Below are 26405 nucleotides of genomic sequence, written 5' to 3' on the forward strand. Positions count from 1 at the left end.
ACTTGCATAAGACACAACCTTCTTAATGTGTGGGGATCTTGGGTTGTATTGTGCCGATATTGCACCCAGTCCTACCGGGCTGGCATCCACGGTCACTTCGTTATCTTTGGCGAGCTAAAATATGCCATGTCCGAGGCCGAGGCAATGCGAGCGCAGATATCCTGCGAAAGCAGTCTCACTTTCCTCGGTCTAGATAAGGTCTTGTCCGTTCTTGGTCAGTTCTCTGAGCGTGGCACTCAGCGTTGCAAAGTTTTCCAGGTAATGCGAGCAGTAACTCGCAAGCCCCAGGAATGACCTGAGGTCTGATACACCCGTTGGGCAGGGAGCTTCCTGTAGTGCTTTGAGCTTTTCTGGGTCTGATCACATCCCATGGTCCGAAAATATATGGCCTAAGATTTTGAGAGTTCACTTACCAAACTCACACTTGTCCTTGTTAAGTGTGACATTTGCAGCCTCTAGTGCCCTTCACACCTTGTGAAGATTTTCGTTGTGCTCTTGGGTTGACTTGCCAAACACCAGGTTGTTGTCGCTGTAGTTCAGGCACCCTGGGATGTGCTTGATCACTTGGTGGATCTACTCCTGGAAAAACTCTGCCACCGAAGATTTGCCAAAGTTCAGGCTCTTGTAACGATATAGTCCCATGTGAGTCATAAAAGTACCTGGACTCCCGGGCTAGCTCCAGCTGATCATAGCCCTTGTTGAGGTCGAGCTTTGAGAATACGTTTGCCCCATTGAGAAGGTGGATCTTGTCTGTTATTCTCGGTGCTTGATGACGTTCACACTGGATGGCTATGTTGGGGCGGTGCATGTCTACGCACAGATGCATGGAGTCTTCTACCGATTTCTTGAGAACCGTTATGATCGGGGAGACCCAGAGGGTGGGTCCCACCGAGGGCTCGATGATATGGAGGTCTAGTAGGCACCTTAGTTCTTCCTCCACATGTTTTTGAATATTAATCGGGATGCCTCTGTAGTGCTGGGTGACTGGCTTGATTTCTGGGTCGATGTGTAGTCTCACTTTGCAGTCACGCAGCTTGCCTAAGCCATTGAAGAGGTTCAGACATGCTTTAGTGACATCATCTTCCAGGGCCAGATATTTGTGGGCCATCAGGTTGTATAAGATATGGACGAGTCGAATGTCGATGGCCATTTTGAAACTCAAAATACATGTGTTGTTGGCTTTTGTAGAGAGGATGAGCAGCCGTATGCGGGCCTTTGCGATTTTGTGTGCCCAGACTGTGGTAAAAGTACCCTTGCACGGCAGGGGACTGTTCGAGCCGTACAGGAAAATGTCGACCTGCTAGGGCCACAGTTTTGGCGGGGGTGGGAGGCGATTGTATGCCTCTTAGCTCAGTACATTGACAGTAGTCCTTAAGTCAATGAGACATTCTGTTGTTATGTAGTGTCAGAATGGGGCTGTGTTCCTCGCCGTCTCATTTCCAAGCGCCCACATGTATCCTTTTCTCCTCTGGCTGTTGTACGAGGATGAGGAATCGCTGCCTGATGGCAAGTGTATCTCCACATAGCCGATGCACCTTCGGGGTCTGTGGGTAGTTCTCCTGTCTGGGGACCGGAGCGATCTCCTTCTGCGGGGCGGTATCTCCTGTGTTCACAGCTCGATCTTCTGTCGTCTGGCCGTCAATTGGGATGGTGTCTGCTGCTCCTCTGAGAGGCAGCTTGGATGGCGGGCACAGGGGCATTTCTGCAGACCACCCTGAAATGGTTGTCACCTCTGCATGTTGCACATTTCTGTCCGATTGCCTGGCACGTGCCCTCATGGGGGATTTTGTAGCCGCACCTGTAGCATGATTTTGCTGACTGGGTGGGTTTGTCAGACATGGTTTGCGTTAGTTTCTTAATGACCTCCTGGTCCCTGGTATCTGACGAAATCTTTATTCATCCTAAGCCGACCACCTGCTGCGTGACTGCTGAGTTGGTGAGGGCCTCTGCTAGGATGTTGCCGAGGGTCCTCTGTTTCTGGAGCAATTTCTGTTTGAAGTCTGCGGATTCGCACCCCACGATGACTTGGCAGCGTAGGGCTTCATCATTAGAGTACTGATGGAAAGCACAGTGCTTCATGCAGATGTGCAGTCCCTTGACATAGTTGTCCATGGTTTACCCTTTCTCCTGCATTGTGTAATGAAAGATATGTCTATCATAGTCCATGTCAGTGTGTGACGCAAAGTAGGTGTCAAGCGGCTCTCAAATTTCCTTGTACATCGCCTTTTCCTCATCAACCAACTCGTAGAGGATGTCTCTCACAGCGGCCCCCACTGCTAACCATGCAGCCCATCGCCCCCACATATACCTTGAAGTCTTTCATCCATTGCACCCACCGAGCCCCAGGTTACCTGTTTCTCTGAGGTGGAATGCCTGGGGTAGTTGCCACAAGGTAATGTCGCGCTGGTCATGTGGAAAAGCCTCTGAAAGTCTTGCAGGCACAGTGGCCGGATGTCCTCCAACATTGTTGATCACACTGTGCTTCTCCCTGCTGTCTGGAGTGCTGATTTGTTCTGGTAGCACGTGTGGGTGGGCCTATCCCCAATGTTCCAAACAGGTGGGTGTCCCCCGGACCTGCTTGCCGTGCTCTGAGATGTGTGCTCTCCAGGGGGCTGGGGGTGCCTTTCGGGCCCAGACTCTTCCCCTCCTTGTGTGTTGTGGCTGCTCGCTTGCCCTGCGTGGCCACTGGAGGAGCCGCATTGGCCATGTTGCATCGGCAATCACTGCCGTGGCCCGGGCTGGGGGCCTGCTGCAGGGACTGCTTATTACTGCAGCCGCACCAAGGGAGCGGAATCACCTCTGCTGCCCTGGGTCTGAGCGGGGAAAAGGAAAGCTTGGGAGGACCTTGCCGGGTCCGTCTTCCATATCGCCGTTGTCAAGTGAAAAGGTGCTTGCATATGCACGGCTCGTAGCTGTGCCAGCATTCATGCAGCATTCACACAACGAGGAGGCCCACGCAGCAGTACCGGTCTCAACTCCTTTATTCTTCTGGCCAACTCTTCCTCTCCCCACACCCGTCACTTCCCTTCCCGAGCTTCTGCCCCCGCTCAAAACCTGCCTCCCACATAACGATGTGGAAGGAACATGAAACATAACTAATCATGTGACAACATGACAATGTGGGACTTGTTTTTGTAAAAAAAAAAAAAATGTTTTTTATTCGGTATTAAACCAAATACTAAATATGCCAATCACTACAACTCTAGTCGTGGGGTGCCTGTCGCAAGAAGATTCCCCCCAGCCAGTAATAGTCTGAGAGGCACCCCTTGTGGGGATAGTGCACACTGCTGCTGCCCAGGCCACAGCTGTTTGTCGTGAGAAGAATTGCACTGCTGCTGACTGCCCTCCGCATGTTCAGTGTGTGTGTGTAGTAAGGTGATGGACTAGTCTACAGGGAACTCTGAAGGTTTCCCGGGGGCCTCTCCACTATTGGCCTCTTTTGCGTGATAGCACTGGTTTGCTGCTCCTCCTACTCTCTCTACTAGTCACTGCACCCCCTACTCCCACCCCTCTCATCCTCATCTCCCATTTCTCTTTGAAGAAAGGAGTTGTAATAAAGTGCCCAGCATAATTGTCTTCACTTTTAAAGATGTTTTGCCAGATTATTGTTACGTTTAACTACATTTCAATCTATTTATAGTGACAAGTGGTGTTTAAAATATACTATTTGCACCCATTTTTCCAAATGTTATTGGGCATGGAAACCTATATATATATATATACTTGGGCAGGGAAATCTCCAAACCTTACATAGAGAGGGGTCGGGCTTGCTTTCACGGTGTAATCTATGACCACTTCGAAAAACATTGTCAGGGCCAACTTTGGTTTCGAGACCATCCCAGGTGGTAAACATACAGCACTACCACTACATGTACCGTTCTTTATGGCCCATGCTGTTCTGTGCATGGAGGGCAGGGGATGTTTGCATTTCTAGTTTTTAGCTCCACATACCCTGCCTTTCAGAGAAGGGGGTACTAATGCTGCCCCTTCAGGACCATTAACCCAATCTGTTGTGCTCACCTTTACGAAAGACACCCCCAATTCCTTTTTAAGATAGCCCTGGCTAGCTTTATCCTAAACATAATTACAGCAATTAAAGTTAATGATTCTATGCTAACCTGGATAATCAATTTCAAAAAGATCTGACCACTTTTATTGGACGTGTCATGAATTTGTCTCCACACTAAAGCACAGTTGTCGGATAGACCATTTTTAGGGGCATAATGGATTGGTACATTTGTATTATAATAATCAGCGTTTTGTTAGTGCTAAAAGCCTAGAGTGCCTCTGCCCTGTGACAAGCTATATGCCAAGCCTTACTGAAATGCATGATCTAGTGCGACCAGACTGTCTATATATCCCACTTGTATTGAAACAAGGTAGAAAATGTAGACAGTTGATCCCTAATTGGGAAAGCTGGTATCCCCGATGACAAGCGTTCCACTCTGTTTGAGGAGTTCATGACCTTTTTACGTCGCCTGCATGCACTAACCTATCACGCTGCATGATTTACTCAGAAATTCCTGATTTGCAAAGGGCATCCAGGACAGTAGAGACAAGATGACCCAAACGCCTCTTTCCACAGATAAAGCCTTAGGTGAGTTATATACAGACCTTTGATGCGCAGGAGCAAAGGTCCTAGGCTGTGATGCAGCTCCCAGCATCCCTCCATGCTATTGTCACTTTGCCCTTGTGACTCCACCGGATCCTGATTTTGGACCCACTATGACTCTGATCACCGGAGTCAGACTGGGACATGATTCCTTTCGTGCTTGGAGCACTAGTCTTCATACTGCTAGGCAAAGAACGTTGTGTTCTCCAGGCGAGGAACCTCCACCCTGTGTGTGTGATAGACGGAGCAAAAACATTCATAGACACAACATGTGCGCAGACCTCACCACCTGGAGGTGCCCATCCTCCAGCTAGCATTTCTAAACCTAGCCTCTCTTCTAAGTGATGAGGAAAAAGAAACGGTCCTTTCGTTTTTTCCTGATGAAAGAAAGATTGGTGTCTAGTCTTACATCGGCTGGAACCTTATTGCAAAGCCAAGGGCCTTTTACAGGAACCCCTCAGCCCCCTAATTTAGTTTTACTCTATTGGGGGACTGCAAGCAAAGTCTGACCATTCAATCCAAGATGATGGGAAGGAACATACAAGAGCTATTTTGTCTTACAAAGCTAGAAGTAGATCCATAGAAACACTTGAGCATCAAGCAGCCTACCTTAGACTCAATTCCAGCATTAATGGAAGGGCAGGATCATGTCCTTGTAAAGATGGAGCTAGGCTCCCTTTTTCATAAGCCACCCACCAATATCTCTCCATCATTCGGGGCAATCATCTGTAGTCAAGCAGTTCAGCCCTTAGCAAGTCCCATCTAGACGAAGTTACAGTTGCCTGATTGGGAAGTGTGAAATGCCACTACAAGTGCCCTGTCAGAATAAAGTGCAACATCAGCTGGAGGCCAACGCATTCGTAAAAGGCTGATGTGGCTGTGGCTTGAATTTGGGCTGCCATGGTCATTTCAGAATCTAGCATGGCCCTTTGAATTTCGCTGCATTTTTTTTACCTTAATGGTAGTTGGAAGGAAGGCAGGAAGGCTATCATGAGAGCGAAGATGTTTAAGAATCTGTGGCACACCATACAAGATAGTCTCCGTTTTTGCACCTCGTCCACCCTACCATCACCCAAAGGCATAAACATAGTACATCTATCTGACCGAGGCCACAATCCGCATCCATGTATATATGGGTGTCATATGCCATGAAATGGCAAATAGAACCCATGCCAGTCACAGGCCCTAGGGTGCTCCACAGAGTATGCCGGGTCGATAGGTGGGCCCCTTGTGTTCCAGCCAAAGAATGCAGCTCCTAAAATAATGCAAACGACTTTAGAGGAACTAGAGCAGTGGTATGAAAAGAAGTAGTGGAACTATGTTCCCTGCTGGCCTGCTCGCACTCCCCACAAACCCCATCACCATGCCCCCTCCCATGCGCAATCCAAACCCCCAAACAAATGCACCTGCTGTTTAAGGGAATGTTCCAACTTCTTCCTACACTTCTATTTTACAACGAAACCATTCCGGAACGGTTTCTTTTGAAAATAAATGTATGGAAACAGTAAAACCTCATTAAAAAAAGTAGAGAAGCACTGCTCCCAACCACTACCCCCCACTTCCACCACTGATCTAGAGCTACTACACCCATGTTCTCTGACAAATGTGACCATGTGAGGGAGAAGTTAATTATATCAAAGGCAGTGGGTAGATCCAGCCGCACCAATAGAGACACATTCCCCAGGTCAGCTGCAGCCAGTACGATGTACCATGTCGGGGTCAAAACCATACTAACCCCTAGGTCCACACACCCTCCACTCCTCACCCTAATGATGCCCACTGTTTCCTCACGTGGTTGCTTCTAGATCCATTGCTGACAAATTGCCTGCCCTCTCCTTCTCCTCTTGTTAGCTCCTCACGCCAAAGTGTCTCTGCTTTTCTCACCATGTTCTTCCACCTATGACTGTAAAGCGACCCATTGGTTCCTGAAGTTAGGTCAGTGCTAAAAAAAGACCCTAATATTAATAATAATAATAATAATGATAATGATTGTAAGGGCTGTGGTATATCAAAGTCCTTGAGATGGCTTAGCTTCTGTTTTTCAACCTCTGTGTCCTAAACTTTGGCAAGAGATAGCAGTATATAGAGTAATAGGTGGTATGTATGCCTGAATCCACACGAATGCAAGGAACACAAAAAATATTACTACAAAAATGTAGTCGGAGGACCGACTACTAGTGCGGGGGACATTGAAAAAATGAAATGACCAAATAACGGCAAGACTGCACGTTGCAGTTGCCTTCAGCCGAAAACTGTCCTTAATACCAGAGAGAATTATGTAATTTCTGAAGACGGCAATGGATGGAATATGGAAAGGTCTATGGTACCAAGGAAAATTGATTCAGAGTCATATGCACTTACTGGGACCCAGGAGCACCTGAGGAAGTGCTGAAGGAAAAGGATACAGAGAGGGATATAGGGGCAATTCATGAAAGAAATCCTGTACAAGAATTGAGAATTCATGAGGTCAATGATGACTTACCAGACTTACCTACCATGAATTATCCTTTCTCTGTGGAGGTGAAACCTGCAAGAAAATTCAGCAGAACACCAAGGCCGATGAGGGAAAGAAAAATGTTGGGCCTACTTAGCGGTAATGTTCATTACTCCAAGGTATACTCTTCTTCGTCCCAGTACTGACCTTTGAGAGGCTCTGCCTCTTTCCAGAACCCTTTCTAAGCTCTCTTCTGTTGGTTACAAAGAGGTATAAGTTCATCCTTACCATGAGGTCTCAGTTTATTCCAAGCCTTGTCATGGGGTCCTCCCCGCATCCTGGCATCACATAGTTTCAAAAGAATTAGCTCTGTGTGGCTTCAAGGTCGGGCCAAGTCTAGTAAGGTTGTAACCGCCGGGAAGGGTCGATGAGTGACGTTCCAGCGGTTTGAGTCGACGGGGGATGTTTGCCAAAATGGTGCTATGGGTGGTTCGGCAAAGCTGCACTTTGAAGGTCGAATCGGGTCGAGTTGTAGTGTCACACCTGGTCTGAGTTGACAAGTGATTCTCCAGTGGTTCGAGTCTAGTCCCGGCATTGAGAGGTTGATTTGAGCTTAGCAGGTAGCGGGCTCAGTGAGAGCACAATGCAGCGTAGAGCGGGCTCTATGTGCAAGCAATCGTTCGAAGGTTCAGAAGAGTGCCAGAAATGAGCCCCAGCAGGATCCCTCAGCATTGATGGTGTTGAATTTGCTTCAATGGCCATCTCACCAATTTTGAGGTGGCGGAACAGGGAGCCTTAGGAAATCTGGCCCCCCAGGTGCTGTGAGACTCAATTCAGGGGCTCGAGGACAAGGTGAGTTCTTTCAGGGTCTGCTCTCTGAGCCCTGGGAGATGAGGGTTCAGAATGACAGGTCCTGGACCACAGCAAATGCCACCCCCAATGTATCCTGTGTGGGAAACTAGAAGGTGCCTCACCCGCTAGTCCCCAGGGGTCTCTCTCTCTCTGGTGGCCAGGGCAAAGTGATTGCCTTTGGATCCAGACCCTGGGGGTGGGCCAGTGTGGGAGAATCACCTGGGTCAAGGGTCTTCAGGGAGTGGGACACCTGATGGTGAGACATGGTAGCTCACCCCTGTAACACCTTTACCCCATCCTACCAGGTAGGATTCTTGGAAACTCTACCCCCCTCCCTTCCCTATACAAACCATTTCACACAGACAGCCCGCTCTGGGATAAAACAGACTCACACCCAAGCATTACACCCGACATGTCCCAATACTATGGTCTGGCAAAGTCAGGCAATTAATTAATTAATTAATTAATTTATACAGCACACAAAACCCTGAGGTATCTAGGTGCTTATGCTTAAGAGATTGGTTACAGTGCTTCTGGTTACAGAAAGGAAGTGCAGGAAGTGATTACATCATAGAGAAACGTGCAGAGGTAATTACATCACAATCAAAGTGCAAAAAGGTTACAAAGAGAGCACATTCTTGGAGCCTAACCCCATGTTGCAGGGCGGCTCGACACAGAGAAGAACGAGTCAATAGAGGAGCACATTCATGGAACCTAACCCCATGTTGCAGGGCAGCTACGACATAGAGATGCAAGAGTTAATTAGAGGAGCACATTCATGGAGCCTAACCCCATGTTGCAGGGCGGCTACGACACAGAGATGCAAGAGTCAAATAGAGGGGCACATTCATGGAGCCTAACCCCATGTTGCAGAGCGGCTATGACACAGAGATGCAAGAGTCATTTAGAGGGGCACATTCATGGAGCCTAACCTCATGTTGCAGGGCAGCTACGACACAGAGGTGCAAGAGTCAATAGAGGGGCGCATTCATGGAACCTAACCCCATGTGGCAGGGTGCCTACAACACAGAGATGCAAGAGTCAATTAGAGGGGCAAATTCATGGAGCCTAACCCCATGTTGCAGGCGGCTACGACACAGAGATGCAAGAGTCAATTAGAGGGGCACATTCAGTCATACGTCTCGTCTTGGAGCGTCCTGGTAGCGGACACGGAGCAGACAGGGGCCTTACCTCTTGGGCCTTATAGGCAGGCTGGCATTCGCCTGCTGGCTCGGCTGATTGGTTCAGAAGAACAGGGGAGAAACCAATCACAGGCATCCAGGCAACAGCAGGTGGAACCAGCACTGGTGCCAGAAAGCAGCGGCCATGATGAAAGAGGCCAGTGTGGGCTAGCAACGTGATGAAAAGCACACAGTAAACGCGGTGCTGATTAGATACAGTGCACAATTTATAGCAAAGCGCCACTTTGCAAACAGATATCCCCATAAGCATCCCAGAGGGACTTACCTTAATGGCAGGTGGCGAGTGGGGGGGAATCCAAGTCCTCCAGGCCACAAGATGGTAGGGGACACCATCACGATCGTCGAGGAAAGGGAAGTTACTGTTAAAAACTCACACCTGACTTCCATTATGTTTCCCCACCCAGATAAAAGGTAGAGCATGAGAGCACAGACGGCAGCTGAACAAGGGACGAAAGGTGGCAAACTGAGAAGGGAAAGCAAGGAGGGAGATACCCTTGAACTTTCTGGTGAGAAACTGTTACTTTCCAGAAACCTTCAGATTAAAAGGCTTAAGACCAGGAAACCAGACTGAAGAATCCTGCATTGCGTGTCAGAGATACCCGTGGCCCTTCCTGAATGACTAGTCGAGCCACAAAGGCAATGTAGCTGCTGTTGTATTGTCCTTGGCTCCAGGATCAAAGCAGCGTCAGAGAAATCAACACAGCCAGTGAGATGGGGAGACCAATGCAAGACCGGTCTGTGTTGACGTCAAGTTTGCTATCGGCAACATTGTATAAAAGCGCAAGAGTGAAGAATATTAACGCGTGTGATGAAAGACGCTAGTAAAGCTCAATTGCAGATGGATGTTTGAACTTTTAATGTCAATCAGAGAAGGTACAGATAAAGTAAAGAGTGGGCCAGCACTGCAGTTGTGCTTAATCGAAGGTCTTTGTGTCATGTATCCAGCCATGAACTAGCAGAAACAAAAGTGATAAAGGGATAGAATGGAGTGAATCAAAGTTGTCCTGCAATGGTTTATTAAAAATCCATTGCACAGTCGAAAGTCTTCGAATTTTGTTAACAAAAGGAAAGCAAGATTATAAGGTACGAGCCCGACTGAGGGAGACCGTGGTCCAAGCCCAACAGAGGGAGACCAATTGTGAACTTGTGTGTAAAGTGGTCAGAGCCTGATCGAGGGAGACCAATTGTGAACTTGTGAATGTGAAAATCCTGATAAGAAAGGAACTTTGATACCACTTTATTATACCAGGGCCTCTGCGATAAGAGACTTTTATTGGGAAAGAGGCTTCGGCAGAAGGCCCAGATACCTATATTTTGGACTGCATCCTCGTGGCAGAGAAGCCAGAGTATGTGCGAAGCTCAAGTGTGCCACCTTGTCCCGTGATGAAAATGTGGGGAATGTGGGGAAGGGAAGCTAACTGCTCAACTATCCTGACATATTGTTTCTTGAACACTTTTCTTTTGCATACATCATTTTCCCACACCATTTGTATTTTGAAGTAAGGATTGGCAATAGGTTTATTAGTATAGGACCTTTTATTTTGACAGACTTCCACTAGGACTGTGTTATTATTATTTGATGGTCGTAGCTTGCTCCCATCCTTAGATTTAGGATTAAATAGGCGTCCAACCAACCCATTGAAGTTCAATAAACACCCTTGAACTGTGATCACTTATGTCTGTCTTCACTATATGACACCATGCCTTCCTTACACCTGGGAGTGAGTAGGGAGAGCCCACCTTTGTTTTTGACTGCTCCTTCTGCACGTCAGTGGAATCCATCCCAGGTGTTGTTTCAGATTGAATTAAAGAAGTAGTGTGAGACCACTTCTTTTAAAGATAAAAGTCTACAGGTGATTGGACTAAAGCTAGCCTCTCTCCCTCTGATCCCTGTTCTCAAAAGAAGTGGACTTTACCCATCTGATATCACATCCAAAGTGCTTTGCTCTACTGGAAATCGAGGGGTCACGAAGGTGAGAGAGAGAAGCCAGGAGAAACAAAATGGTGGACGTCTATGTCCAATTTACAAAGTCCTCCTTACTTTTCTAATCCTGCCCTCTTCCTTTCTCATTAGGTTCAAAGGCCTTTAGAAATGCAGCACCCAGGTGTGAAACTACTCCAATGGGTACGCTCCTTTTATGCCTGGTCCCAGGGCAGCTGCCTGCTGGGCAGCTGTCTCTGGCAGAGGGTGTTACCTATCCTCACAAAGAGATCAAAGAAGATGTATGGCCAATCAGGTTCATGTCCTATCATTTGGTAGACTCAACCCGTCTGGCCAGAATACACATCACCTTCTACTGCTGAGCTGACTCACTATATCTGAAGAATGTGTGTTATCAAACTGGATGTGGCTGCAGTGCCATGCACCATGTCTAAATTTAGGCATAGCTTTATTTTAGAGTTTAACATTCCACCATCATGAGCTACTTATGATCATCATTGGTTTGCTACTGGGGGTTTAATTTAAATGCAGCCTCTTTGCTGTGGGGTCTTGGCTGTCACTGCAGCTGTCAAATGAGAAACTGTTACCTCTGTGCTACTGGTAGAGCAGGTGCTACTAATCAGGATACTAGAAGCAGCAAGATCTAGAGACACCCTATGCTGGCAGGGAGTTTATGAAAGGGTAATCTGATCAGAAGATTACTGTTAAGATGGATTTCTGAATTCTGACCTGGTGAGCAGAGGTTCGGAAGGCCAGCCTACTTTCTTGGAACAGGGTAACCTTCTGGACAAGCCAGACCAATCAAAGTAGCATTGGCGGTGGTTAAGACGAGGTCTCAGGAGGGGTAAGGGTGACTGAAAGACCTCAATGAGCACACAGAGTAAAGGACACTTACAAATCACTCCCAGTCAGGTGTATATATATTAAAAATACAATTACATTTATTCAAAGCCTTTGAGTTTCAACACACAGTAATAATCAACAGTAATACCTTTAAACCAACACAATCCTATTAAAATACATATATACAATTCCAAGTGGCCTAAAGGGTTAAACACACAGAATGGGTCCACAACCTGCAAGGGAAGGAAACAGGCAGTGTGAATTATCTTTTAGCAGTTCTGCAGTGTTCAATACCTAACTGAAAGGCAGTCCAGTCCCTACTATGAGAGGAGCCTAAGGCTCAAATGCACTTTCTGGTGCTGGTGCACACGATAGTGCAGAAGGGGCGAAAATGGGGTCTCTTGTAGGGTCGGTAGCAGCTCAGGTAGTTGGGTGAGATGATGCAGAATAAGTTCCCACTATTCGTGGAGGGTCTCCCCAAAAGGGCAGAACAGGTTTCAGGAGATGGCAATGGTTCGATAGCTCAGGCTATCTGTGGGAAGGAGAATGGCCCTCAGGGGACACTCGTGTGTAAGAGTAGGTGGATGCGCTAGGGGCCACCGGTAAGGGATGTAAGTACTCACCAACCCCCGGCGCACTCCGGACCAAACTTCATCAGTCGAGTCCACTTCGGTTGCAGGTCCAAATGCGGCAGTTGTGCGGCTTTCATCAGGGAAGTTACAGCGTTGAATCCCAGATGGGACAGTGGCGATTTCTCTGCTCGTGGCAGATGGATCAGGCCAGTTTCACTGTAGCAGGCTTGAGAGGGACACAGCAGCAAGGCACCTGCGAAGTTCATCACCACGGCTGGATGACACGGTAACCGCGTGTACTGCAGTTCGGGTGCTCTCTCTTTACTTCAGACCTGGGAATGCCAAGTATACGAAATTCGATGCGAGTGTTCTGGAAACAAAGAGCTTGCGATGCACCAAGTTTCAAGGGTCTCCTCAAAACAGCGGCGGTGTCAGAGAAAAGGTCCTGTGCAAGCTGGTCAGTCCACTGGTTGGCCCAGGGACACCTCCGAGAAGGCTTACTTGCAGGGTTTGATGAAGTTGCCGAGAATAGTTAGTCCTACTATTCCAATGGGTTGAAGTTTCTTTGCAGACCTTCTAGTCCGACCAGATGCAGAGGGGCTCTGCTGGAAAACAGCAGGCTCAGGGTGCCAAACCTTCCAGTGGGTCACCAGCGGTTTCTCAATTCGGCTTCTTAGTTTCAGTATGCTTGGATGCTATCCTAGGTTCAGTGAGAACTCAAGAGATCGACATGGTATGGGAGTTTGGAGCCTTCTCTTATCCAGAACTCCTTCACGCCAAAATGAAGAGTACCCAATGGGGGATCTGCTCACATACCGGCACACCATATGTGGACCAGTCACAGATCACGGTGGTCACAGTCATTCACAGCACACCAGACTCTGTGCCACGTAGGATGTGGATTGCAACTAGACAGTCAAGCCCACATCCTGGGGGCACAAACACAAGACATGCAGAAGCCTGCAAAAGCTTGGTGTTTCATGGGAGAATTCATGCCCAAATAAGGACTGACCCGGGTCGGCTCCACCTGGGGAAGGTGAAGGTGCAAGATGGCCGAAGGACAGGACAAAGAACCTCGTGGCATGGCCATTTTGGAGCAGGGCCACCTTTCTGTGCCAAACGCGGTAAATGCGGATTGCATGGCAGGAAAGGGTTAACAATATATGAAAAGATAAGCTGCCACCATCCTTGTCAGAAATGTCAGTATTTTTAATAAACAGCGCCCAATGTTCTCCAAATCATATGAAATTTAAGGACAGCTCCGGCCAAGCGCATGGGCAAATCCTCATGCTGATTCAGCATAAAGCACATGCTCTGGTCTTAAGGGTGGTGGCCAACTCACAACCTCAGTACTGCACTTATCTCTTTGCTGGCTTTCTATTGAAGCTATGTCAGTGCTTAAAAGTAGCACACAATGATGCATTTATACGGCCAGGAAAATCTAATACTTTTGTGGGACAAGGCTTAAATGATTCACGAAAGAGATCATGCGCTGTTCTCCATTCTGCTGCTTAGTCAAGTAGGTCCTCTATGCAAGCCTGTAAAGCAATCTTGAACACAGTCCTTAGTGCCTAAGTACAATGTTCCTGCCCTACAGCACATCATATCACGTTTTGTTATATTGATAGGCAAACCATTTGTGGAAAGCAGATTCTTCTAATAATGTTATTTTACTAAGCCATTAATTAATCGTAATCTAGACAAAAGATCATAATATAAACAATCGAGTATCCATGACCAAATACAACAATTAATAAAAAAACATATAAGATAAATCTTGAGTAAAAATGAGATTGATATACAAATTCCTGAACACCTATTCTTAACAAACAGAAAGACTATAAAGTTAAAATGATAAAATATTTCAAGACAGTGGGCCTCATTGCACGGTAGGCGGAGGACCAAGGTGCTATTAGCACCTTGGTCCATGCCGGTAAAATACCGGCACCGCCTTGGTGGAAAAGGGAATTACCGCCCTATTCCAAGGTTGGCGGGGCGGTAATTCCCCCTTCCCCCATTGCCCTTCACCATTCCCATTTTTGCCCCATAGTGCTCCATGGGAATGGGGAAGGCGCTAATTACGGAGCCCCAAATTGCAGTACCGTAATTAGCACCCTGGTCCCTTTGCGGGTTGGTTTTTAACGCCTGCAAAAAGCAGGTGTTAAAGTCTCCAACCCGCAAAGGGACCTCGTAGTAAGGCGGTAAGGGTTAACGGTCACCGGTACCATTAACAGTGACAGTTAACCCTTACCGCCGTCCGTGTAATGAGGCCCAGTATATTAATAAACACACTGCTCAAACAATCAATATTTTCACAAACACTCTCGTCAAGCAATATGGGTTACCTATACACTTTAGAGCATTTAGATTAGGACAACCCACCTTCATCGGGACCACACATAATTATGTACTTATAACAACAGCGTCTGTGAGGCGATACACCATTGTCAATGTAATGAAATGTGTGGGGCAACTGCGTTAACAGGATCCGTATTTATAAGCTTGATTCTTGAAATTTCCTACATACAAAGAAAGGGTTTATAGTGAAAATGTGGAAAACAAAAATGTCGAAAAAAAAATTTACATTTTAAAAAAAAAATGTAATAGGGGGTTTCCCCCCAACCCCCCGTTTATTTATAATAGTTAAACCCAAAAAAACATACAAATTAAAAAAAACACATTCGATTTTTTTTTTCGACATTTTTTTTGGTTGACATTTTTGTTTTCGACTTTTTGCAGTCGACATTATAACTGCACACCCAATGAAAGCTTCAACACTGAAATAAGATGGAATTGGAGATTAGATGTCAAATAATTAACAAAGCCAACAAATCTTGAGCTTTCACACTCAATGTGACTTGATAACATGGACCCTTGTGATGTTGTCAGTGTCCACAGTTGGGGATTCCGATTCCTGGTCACTCCCCTCCCCCTCCTCACCTGAAGTCTCAGAGTCCACCAGGTGCACCAATCTCTTCTTCTACAGAGCCTTTTTTTTGGTTAGAAGATAGGGTCTGCCTCGGAAGGAAGCCACTCTGACCGTAAATCAGAGAGCTCTGAGGGGGGCCCTCTTCCGAAACAAACTATTAGGGGAAAAAGCGAGATGGCACAATAAACCCCTCTCTGGGAAATTGTTGATCAGGTTTCCAGAGGCTGACTGGTATCCGTGAAGATGGAAAGGCCAGGTGACTCTAGGACAAGAGTCAAAGAGGAGTAAGAGGTCCCAGACCAAGGAAACAGGAGACTCGAAGGAGGGACAACAGAAAAGCAAAACAAGTACACTGAAAATAAAGGCTGAGGCAAAAACCACAGCAGAAAACTAAGGAAGTAAAGGAAGCAGCGCGGGAGGAGAAGAAAGCCCAAAAATAAACGGTAGGTGATGGGAAAACTAGGGGGGAAAGGAGGAAAAAACAAAGAGAGGAGGAGAAAGGGGCAAAAAATAAGGAGGCACAAATGAGCCCTCCTGAAGGAAAGTAAAGGACGCAGCTAAGACACAATAAAGCGAGGAAAACTCCAGCAGCGTTTCACCTGAAGCCTGACGCGAAAGGGTTGCAACGCGCAGGCTTCCGGGTTCGGTGTACGGAAAAGGCTTCTCACAGTCGTACGGCTGCAGAGAGCTAGACCGTCACCCAAACAAACGTGAGGAGCGGGCTGGAAAGATCAATGGCGGCTCAAGCGCCACTTGCTCCATACACGCCAGAGCTTTTGGCGTGGGGCAGATGTAGCATTGTAGCAGACTGATTGAAAAGTCCTTCCTTAAAGTTAAGATTCTTGTTATTTTGTTTGTATGTGATTTCATCGCTGGAAATAAACATTGAGGGGGAACACATATTTTTCAAACCCATTAAACACCATTCCCAACATATTTTAAGACAGCTGCAATTATATTAACAAACTCCAGTCCTAGAATATTTGGGGAAAGTGTTGGCTAGTGCCTTTAAAAATATATTGTTCCCCCCTCAATGTTTATTTCCAGCGAGGAAATCACTGGGTACAGTTAATTTGTGTTTTACTCTTTAAGTGGACTCTTCCTCAAAATTGTTCAGACCTCTGAGTCACATTGTACCTTAAATGAAACCAGAATCTGATCAATTACCATGAAACATTCTTGAAAAAAAGATGCTCCTGTCTAAAAACCAACTGGAGGGTTGCATTGTATTGTATTTTGTTATTTATATAGCACTCTTTCCCCATTTATATGGCCTCATTGCGCTTTGTTGTTGGATGTCAATGTGTTGGAGCTTCTACGAGTTTTTGATTAGAAGATACATGTGTGCATTTTTGCCAGACTAGGACTTAGCTGGCTGGCTAGGACCGACTAAGCAGCCCTAAAAGGTCAGGCACGTGGGTGGGTGCTGTTGGTGGTTTGCAATAGAGGGCTATTGTGGAGAAAGTCTATTTGTGGCCAGCTGTGCCCAATTCCTTTCAGTAGTTAGTTGCTGTATGCTAGTGGCAGAGGTGTTGAGGTACATCAGGTGTTTTAGTCTGGACGGCTATCTGCGATGCTAGACTGGAAGAGCGTAGCCATAGCAGCATTCTAGGGTGCATGGATGCTTGGCCGTGCTTGCAATATCTGGGTTGGATAATTATCTGGGTTGAATTATCCATATGGTTACAGGCTCACCAAATGTGATGAGTACTGAAATATTCTAGAATGTGCCTCCTTCTATAAAAGAAGTTAAAAAAAAACAATAACTAAACAGGGGTTCAAACAGACGAAATCATGTCTAAAGCAGTGAATCAAATAACTGGCCACTACAGAATGCATGATCACCCGTGCATCTACAACTCCTTGTAGTGGCCACCATTGTTATTTAATTTAAATACCATGTAGTTACATTGCATCATGATGTCATCACATTTTAAACATGCTGACGAAAATGAAGATTGATATGAGTCACTCATGCAATATCACATGTTTTAATTGAATATTTTAAAAAATGCGCACAAAACCTAATGGATCTTTTTTGTAAACCAAGTAATATCCACTTGTTGCATGACCATGTACATGCAATCCTTCACACTCCACATGAGTGAACATAGATTGTCTTGTTGATGATGAAAAGGTTATTGGCACTTTGTGTCTGCTTAAATGGGAGACCATATGATGGAATAGTCCAAGGGCTAATACAGATATGATGAATGTGATGGTCTAACAAAGTAGCCGATGGCACAAGGTCCCATCGAGTTCCTTCTTATTACATGTCCAACCACTTGTGTATTAGTCACTGTAGATGCTTGTTTGTCCCACTGTGATACATTTAAATGTTGGCTTATACCAGCATTGAGGGGAACAAAAAGTTTCATCATTTAAGTAATGATGACCAACTTAATAAATCATTATGTGCTCGCAGATGTGCCCCAGGCGATCAATCCAGAACTCATCTCTGTACTTGATAACATAAGAAGTTGCATTTCATGACACACCTTTATGTGCTGTTTCTACCACCCACCAAACCATATTGTCTTCTGTGTGTCCAGATTCCGCATAGTGTTGTACTACGGAAGCATTCATATTTTTTACACAAGTGGTCTTTGTTCTAGGATTCTCTTTTTTGCTCATCGCATAGTTTGTCCAACATATCTATGGAAACACAGACATTTAGTGCAGTAAATAACTGCTCCCAAGTGAAACTACCTATCAAATGGGTCCATGAGGAGTATACTGGTCATGGTGTTATACACTAAATTCTTTCAGTATCTAAAATGAACCAAAAGGTCACGCATATTCTTGTCTCTTTTTTAGACAAAGAATGGTTCACTAAGATCTGGAAGTGAAAGTTGTTTTGTGGAAGAATGTTTTTCATAATTGTATGAACCTTCTGTGTTTGAGGGCTATAGGTAGTAACACATACTATCTTATTTGTTGGTGAATTGCTCTCTGTACTTGACAATAAAAAGTGTTAGTGAATGTACATTGCACCTTTATTTTAGAATCTCACTTATTAGGATAGACTCTGCCTAACAGACACCATTACAGGGCCTTGGATTGCGGTGTGTAGACCTGTAATGTACTACAATTTCAACTTGTGCTCAAGTACTCACCATATGGAAAATGTCCCCTGGCTATTGTCATTTTGCCAACCAAAAGAGACATTTAAGGAAGTCAGATCTGCCGTCCAAATCATGGACATGCCATCAATGTCGCGCTCTGAAGCACTTGTGTACGAGCGCAATATAAATAAAATATCATTTAATTTCATTATCATTTCATCTCATTTCAGTCCATCTTTCCAGTTCTGTGATTGTTATTTTAAATGATTTGTGGGATTGAAAAATGATTTACCTTTGAATAATGCCATATAAAGAACTGCCATGCCAGGAGCAAAGCCTGCCCTCATTGCCGTGCCTTTGGTCTGTTGATAAAAGGACTTGTCAAACTCAAAATAGTTTTGTTCCAAGGCTATGCTCATTAGTTCCTTAATAAAGGCTGGTGGAGAACCATATTGTAGATCAGAGTTGTTAAGTACTTCATTGATACATTCGGTATCCTTATCGTGTGCTGTGTTTGTTCTGTGTGTCTGAAGCTATTGCACTCTGCTGCCTGTGGAGCATTTGCTCTGTGTTTGAGGAGCACTTGTAGTTTGCAGGGTAAATGTACACTGTTGCAAGTGGTGTACCAGTTCTGTGTATGAAGGAAGTGTGCAGTTGTGCCATCTGTGCTGTTCTCGTTCACTGTGTGTCAGGGGATCATGCACTGCCCTTGCTCATGTCGTGCTTGTTGTGTGTGTAAGAGAAGCTTGCGCTATTGTCGGTGCTATTCATGTTCTGCACGTGAGGAAAGCTCACACGCAGACTGTTAATGCTTGTGCTATGCAAGTTCTATATGTAAGTGAAGCTTGCACTTCTACTGCCTGTCTTATACATGTTATGTGTATGAGGGAAGCTAGCACTTGTAATGCGTGTGCTATAGGGGGCCTACAATTTTAATACGTTAGTTGTTGTGGAAGAGTAAATGTTCATGGAGGAGCTATTTGTATGCAAAGCTGCTAAGCACTCAGCAGGGCCTGGATCCCCAAATACTGGGATTTTAAAAAAAGATGAGGGCCTGGATCCAAAAATACTGGGATTTTTAAAAGAGGTGACCGGACCCTTGATATGTTTGTTATACATGCTGTTGTAGGCCTTCAGCTCCTATTATTTAGAAGTGTCAGTGTCATCTTAAAACACAGAATCAGAAAGAAAACACACACACACTCAACACAAAATGCGGGCACTTCATGAAAGCCAGACCTATGGGCTTTGCAAGTGCTTGTTTAGTAATACATTAATCTGAGGATAAAGAGCTTTTCGCAAGGCTGCATCTAATTTACTGCATGACTGTTTCAGAGTGGCCAAAAAGTTCAATTAAATACAACTATTTCCGGGAGCCTTCATTTACATTCTGAATGAGGAGAATGCGCGCTCGCTGCACCAGAAACGATGTTATCAAGAGAATTTCGAAGCAACTCACGTGAGGTATAGGTTGGGAGTCAGCAAACCTATCTCGCAGCTACCTTTTGAACTCCAGAGTTAGACATTTCTTTGGAGATCAAAGAGTCACCTATGAATATCTGATTTATAAAAGTTAACAATGTGGGTATCACTAGACCTAAGGAAAGAACGGCATGCCCCCCCCCCCCGCCCCAAAGCACGGGCCGGGTCACTCCGCCGGCCTTCCGCAGGTAGGTCCAGTTAGGGACCTTCACTGAGAGTGGGACTTAGGACAAACATACATGAACGAGGCACTCACGCAAACATAAAGAGAGCCTGATGTGACGTCAACCATAAACTCCCCAGATGTCTTGGGCTACATCTTCCAGGACTCATCACTCTTGACTAGGCTGATAAGGCTGATGAACTTTGCATTCCAAAATATCTTGCGAGCCAAAGTTTAGAGACCCAAACCCTCGAGGGTTAAATGATAGCAATTTCCGACCAAATGTTTACATAGTAAGTGGAGGGACATGCAGTACTTATAGTTATGTGTATTTATTTATAAGTGTATTAACAGTAACATGACATTAGAATGAATAGAAGAGTGTAGTAGAGGCACGTTTACACAGGCCCTCAAGTAATAACATGGACGCTGGTGCATAAGCACGGCAGGGCCAATGACATGTAAACAGAAAAAGAAAGGAAGATGACAGCGCTTTGTGAAGAAAGAATGGCGTGGCGGTGGGTGGGATACAGTCTACATGAGCAACGCCTTGAGTAATGCAAGCTATTTCCAGACCAAGACACAGCGCCATTGTTTGTAAGAATAAAGGACAAGGGGAAATGCATCGAAGCGCTCAGCAGAAGCACGTGACATGGGACGAAGTGGCATGGCATAGAGGGGTTGGACTGACGTGTAAGGTACAGACGGACGAGTGCCTCATACGCTATGTGGCATGTTACATTTACAGAATGTTGGAGCGGGAGAGAACACCTCTCTCCAAGCAGGAACGGCCATGCAGGAGAAGGTGGACACTGATGGGGCTGATAAATGCACATATCCCTCCATCATTGGAATAATGTGTTTCATTCAGGGCAGCTTGTGAGACTGGGAGGCTGTGAAACTTGGTTCAGCAAAGAGCTCGAGAAGGCAGTGTTAAGTCGGTTTATGGTCAAAGTTTCGAATCAAAAGATTCGAAAAACAAAAGATTCGAAACAAAAGTTTCGAACACAAAAGTCTCGACATACTATTTTTAACATGCAAAAGTGCATTTCTTTCGAAACCAATCCGTCGACAATAGTCATGGATTGGTTTCAATTGAAATGCACTTTTACATGTTAAAAGTAGCACTTCAATGCTGTTTTGTTTGTAATGTTCAAACGTTACACGGAGCTGTCCAGTGCTGAAATTACAGTGAAATGCCTTTTTTAACTTTGAAACGTTACATGGAGCTGTCCAGTCCTGTAATTTCAGCTCTGGACAGCTCCATCTAACGTTTTAAGGTTTTAGTGTATATTGGTGGGTTCCCCCCACCCCCCAACCTACACGCCACCCTCCCACCCCCAACCCTAACCCAAGCCCCAACCCTAACCCAAGTTTCGAAAGGCAAACTTTCACATTGTTTTCAAATAAATTGTCATTCGAAACTTTTGTATTTCGAAAAAAAAGATTAGAAAGTTTGCCTTTCGAAACTTTTGTATTCGAAAAAATGACTGGACACCAGTAAATCACAGCAAATCAATGGTGAAATCTGTGTCTTTTTTGATTTTGAACTTTAAAAGCCTTTAACATTAAACACTAAATTAATTGTAAACTCTAAATTCCCAACTGTCCTTCCTTTTTTCCGATGGAAATCAGCAGGGCCCGCAGGCACGGCCTTCCAGTGGTTGCAGGGTATACTCAATGGTGACGAAGAAGATGGCCCGGTGAGAGAACTGCACCTCAAGAAGCAACAGCGGCTTTAGTGACTGCTTCGTGCCCGCCCCGAGAATGAGGAATAGAAGCCCACTTGCTACCACTGGCTAATTCTTATGTTACTTTCTATATTTGGCACCCCCATGGTGGATTTTAGGTTAGGGTTGGATGAGTCTTGTCTAGTAACTATTTTTCAGGTTCCTTGACCTGTTTTTCAGGTTCATCCGTACATTTCTTCTTGTCGGCTTCTTTGGTCTTTCGGTATCAGGTAATATTGTCCCCGTATATAATGTCGCCATACATATAGTCACCGGGAAACGTCATAAGCGACACTATGTATGGGGACAATATATGGGGTAAATGGGAGCGGGAGTTGTAGGGGTGTCCCCCGCTCCCTTTAAAAAAAAATAAAAAATAGGGTTACAGGGGTGTCCTCCGCATGTTCCTTATGATAATGTCCCCTCAAAAAAACTGCAACATTCTTGCATGACAACATTCTTGCGGGAACATTATCACATGGAACCCATGACCTTCTTTCTGTTGTATCTTGCTGTTATGTGCCATATTGATCTTTTGTTATACTATTTCATTAATTTTGTAAAGCACTTTGACGAAGGCATTAACGAAGTAAAAATAAATACAAATGCCAACAACCAGCCAGACCTGCCACCAGCATGCCTTTCACCAGCCAGCCCTGCCACCAGCATGCCTTTCACCAGCCAGGCCTGCCACCAGCATGCCTTTCACCAGCCAAGCCTGCCACCAGCATGCCTTTCACCAGCCAGGCCTGCCACCAGCATGCCTTTCAAACAGCCAGGCCTGCCACTAGCATGCCTTTCACCAGCCAGCCCTGCCACCAGCATGCCTTTCACTAGCCAGGCCTGCCACCAGCATGCCTTTCACCAGCCAGGCCTGCCACCAGCATGCCTTTCAAACAGCCAGGCCTGCCACTAGCATGCCTTTCACCAGCCAGCCCTGCCACCAGCATGCCTTTCACTAGCCAGGCATGCCACCACCAGACATTTCAGTCAATGTGGAAGACAATACATCGAACGTTTTGGGAAATGCCAGTCCAGCTGGACCATGTGGAGGCCAGGACTGGCATTTATGAGGAGAGGCTAGTCTCATTCTTTGCTGGGATGGTCCTTCATTTTCCTTTTTGTGCACATATTTTTAAAGTTATTTATTTGTGACTGAACAGTGGAGTACTTGTTTTCCTTCTGCCTTCGTGTTGCTGTGAGGTAACAGCTTTCATGTTTTTCTATTGTAATAAAAATGGATTTTCTCCACCTTGAAGCATTTGCTGTGTCATCGTATGGTGTTCAGCTCACTGTCACCACTAGACGAGTGTCACATTGTCCAGGCGAGTGGTGGCAGGATGTATGTATAACTATTTAATTTCCGTCTTTCAAGGGAGATTTCGTAAAAACACAAGCACTATTGATCAGTGTTTTATTTGATCTCTTCTAATAAATTAATTTGTAGTTTACAGAAGATGTAATGTATTATTCCTGTTAATAGACTTTAAAACAGCTTTTGATAGAGTCAATCAACAGCGACTCTGGGAAGCCCTAAATGAAAAGTTTATCCCGTGTTTGCTATCAAGTATGATCCAAGCACTTCATATCAACAACACGGCTATGATTTGGTACGACCAAAGGGGGAATGTACTGACCGTTTTCTGGCAAAAAGTAGTGCTTGCCAGGGATCTGATGAGGACGACCTCAGTCTGCTAGTTGTGCTCGATCTCTCGGTGGAATTCAAAACAGTTGACTTTAATATTCTTAAGCCAAGACTGATTTAACTTGTCCATTTGTCATTAGGTTCTTTAAAATGGTTCACTTCTTGTTTACCTGAGTGAACCCAACAGGTCAAGATAGAAGCTTATTACTCCACCCCACTTCCGGCCAGATGTGGGGTCCCAGAAGGCTCTTCTGAATAGCACTTGCTGTCTAGTTTTCACATTCGGACACTTTTGAGTATCTTCTCTAAATGTGATTTACACTACCACTCTTATGCCCACAACGCGCAGATTTGTGTGTGTGTAAGTAACTCCTCTGATTCAATCAAACGGCTTTCTGAATGTGCAGTGGAAATGAAAAGTTGGATGAGGTCCATTAATTATATAATTGGAAACAGGTTCCTGTCTCCTGTGGAAGCACTGTTTGCTTTTAATTAGGTCTCTCTCCAGTGGGTTGTTTTGTCAGTCGCAAATGATCTCAAATGTGCATGGAATCTTAAATTGAATTACATTAAATTGGCATCATGACTTTCTCACACAGTCAGCTGAACTAAGAGTATTTTTAGACAATTAAAATGCTAATGAACAATTCTTATGTCAAGACATAATTCCTGAGAACTAGAAAGCTATTCATACATTTTTTATCTGCATTTGCTGTTTTACAATGAATGTCATTTTTTGCTCGAACCTCTTTTTGACCAACTTACCTTTTAAGATGGTTTTGTTAGTGTGAGCTATTAGGTGTCGCTTGTGACACATATAAGCCAAAACTATTGCATTAGAGCACAGATAGGGAGGAATGGCATATGAGGCAGGACAAATAGCCTGTAGGTGTTGTTTGGTTATTTTCCAATCCATTGCCTGCCTGTGGCCTTGCTAATCTCTATGGCCATTCCAACTCAGTTCGTGCCCATCCCCCCAAAACACTTCTCATTGGGAACTCTTTGAGCTTGCTTTTTTCAAGCCTAACCATCAAACCTTGCACTGGAAGTGCCTGCAATGTTTTATTTTCTTGTTTAAAGCAGTCTTCTGGGAGTTAATGACTTAATTGGAGTTTTAAACCCCCTACTGGTGTAATAAAAACATGTCTGTGGGGTGGGGTCTGGCGCTGAAGGAAATGGCCGCCTAGTGCTCACGCTCCGTCTCACCTTCTCTTCATAACGACATTGCTTTTATTTTTTCTTCTTATCTCTGCTACAAATATCTGCCCTGGAGCTGTGGCTGCATAAAGTCTGTCCGTCCCTGAAGTTCCTGCGCTCGCTGGGCTCTTGCTATTAGAAGTGCAGCTCGGAATGATTTCATCGAGGGCTGCTTCCCGAAACAGCTGCGTCGCGTGTGGAGACGTTCAGTGCTCCTCCCACCACAGTGCGACGGCATGGGCCTAGCTGAGCTCCTCCCTGCTTACAACGCCATCTACGGGAGACTCTACGTTCTGTGTGACTGCTGCAGAATCCAGCATTCAGCTAAGTAGCTCATGCGGATTAGTTCACCGCATGCATAACGCTTTCTTTTCAACATGTGGCACAAGCTTTTATTATAATTGCTTTATCCTAAAGCAATTTAGTAGCACGCTAATACATTAAAGGAAATTAGATGTGATGAGTGGAATGATGACTATGTACTCTTCTTACTATGCTCTCCTGTTGGTTGATAAATATTACAAATAGTATCATTTATTTATAAGGCAGTATATGAAGGAAAACTATAGGAATTTATTGTAACTGGAGTAAAGATAAATCTGGTGAAGTGTTGCCTAAGGACTGGTCAACACAACTGTAGGATAATTCAGCAAACGTAGACCACTGGAAATCACGTTATTGCGCAGTCTGATTTTCTTATCCAATTCCGACAATATCTGCATTTTCTAACCTTTTTACACATTTTCAAGACCTATACCCACACTTCCATTTTCTACATCATTCAACACACTGCTCTTCTCTCAACCTACTGGTCATTTCTGCTACTACGATATCACACTAGTGTTGGTTTCTTTCCTAAATTTCTCCTATTTGGCACCTCTGAACAGCATGGCAACCAGCAAAAACAATCAAAAAGTGACACCCACCAGTAGAGACTCTACCCTTGCCTCGACCAACCTGAAAAGGCCCAAAAGCGATTCACCACCCCCTCAATGCCTAACAGACCCAGCTATCGAAGCTATTCTACTGGAAATGAGAGCATTAAAGACCTTCATCGAGACCACTAATCAGAAACTTCAACAACTTGACGACAGATGGGAGGGCTTTGAAGATAGGATGGAGGAGGTCGAAAGGAGAGTAGGTCTTACAAAAGATATTTCCCCTAGAGTGGTGCACCTGTAGAGATCTGTCAAAGACCTTCAGAAACATAATGAAGACTTGGAAAATTGAAATAGGTGCAACAATCTATGCATAAAGGCTGCAAAGGCTCGGACCCCATTGCATTCATCCAGAAATTGCTGCCTGCCATACTTCATCTACCTGCGGGCACTACACTCAATAATAAACGTGCACATCAAATTGGTCCGTTAAGAAACTCTGTAGAGGATGTTCCAGACGTGACTTGCACCCCTGCCCCACAGTTCGATCTGCCAGGAAGGTACCCGCCAAGGGGCGTGACGTATGAAGAGCAAATGAACCAACAGAGAGCCGCACTGGCACTTTGCCCAGTATACATTAGGAGATCAGTGCCTGTTGAAGTGTCCATAACAAGACAACCCTGGGCAGCGCGGTACCCTATCAGACAGCCGTACCAGCCGCTGATACGAAATTAGGAATACCTTCATGCGGTCCACAAAGAGACCCCAAAAGCCTTAATGGAAGGCCAGTAGAAATGACATAAGTGCCTGAAAAGACTCGCAAATGAACAAAAGTGGCTATCGAAGACAAGCTCGCCGG

The 26405-nt window shown here is 45.3% G+C and overlaps 1 long non-coding RNA gene across 1 annotated transcript in view; it reads right to left on the reverse strand.

Moving 5' to 3' along the window:
- Nucleotides 1-24871, reverse strand: part of LOC138582552 (uncharacterized) — a 69905-nt gene extending 45034 nt beyond the window's left edge. Inside the window, exon 1 of the long non-coding RNA XR_011305041.1 lies at nucleotides 24678-24871. This is a non-coding gene — a long non-coding RNA (uncharacterized lncRNA). The remainder of the gene's footprint in view (nucleotides 1-24677) is intronic.
- Nucleotides 24872-26405: the final 1534 nt, after the last annotated feature.

This window comes from Ambystoma mexicanum, chromosome 3q, assembly GCF_040938575.1.
Source record: "Ambystoma mexicanum isolate Mex_15411 chromosome 3q, UKY_AmexF1_1, whole genome shotgun sequence".
Classification (NCBI taxonomy): domain Eukaryota; kingdom Metazoa; phylum Chordata; class Amphibia; order Caudata; family Ambystomatidae; genus Ambystoma; species Ambystoma mexicanum.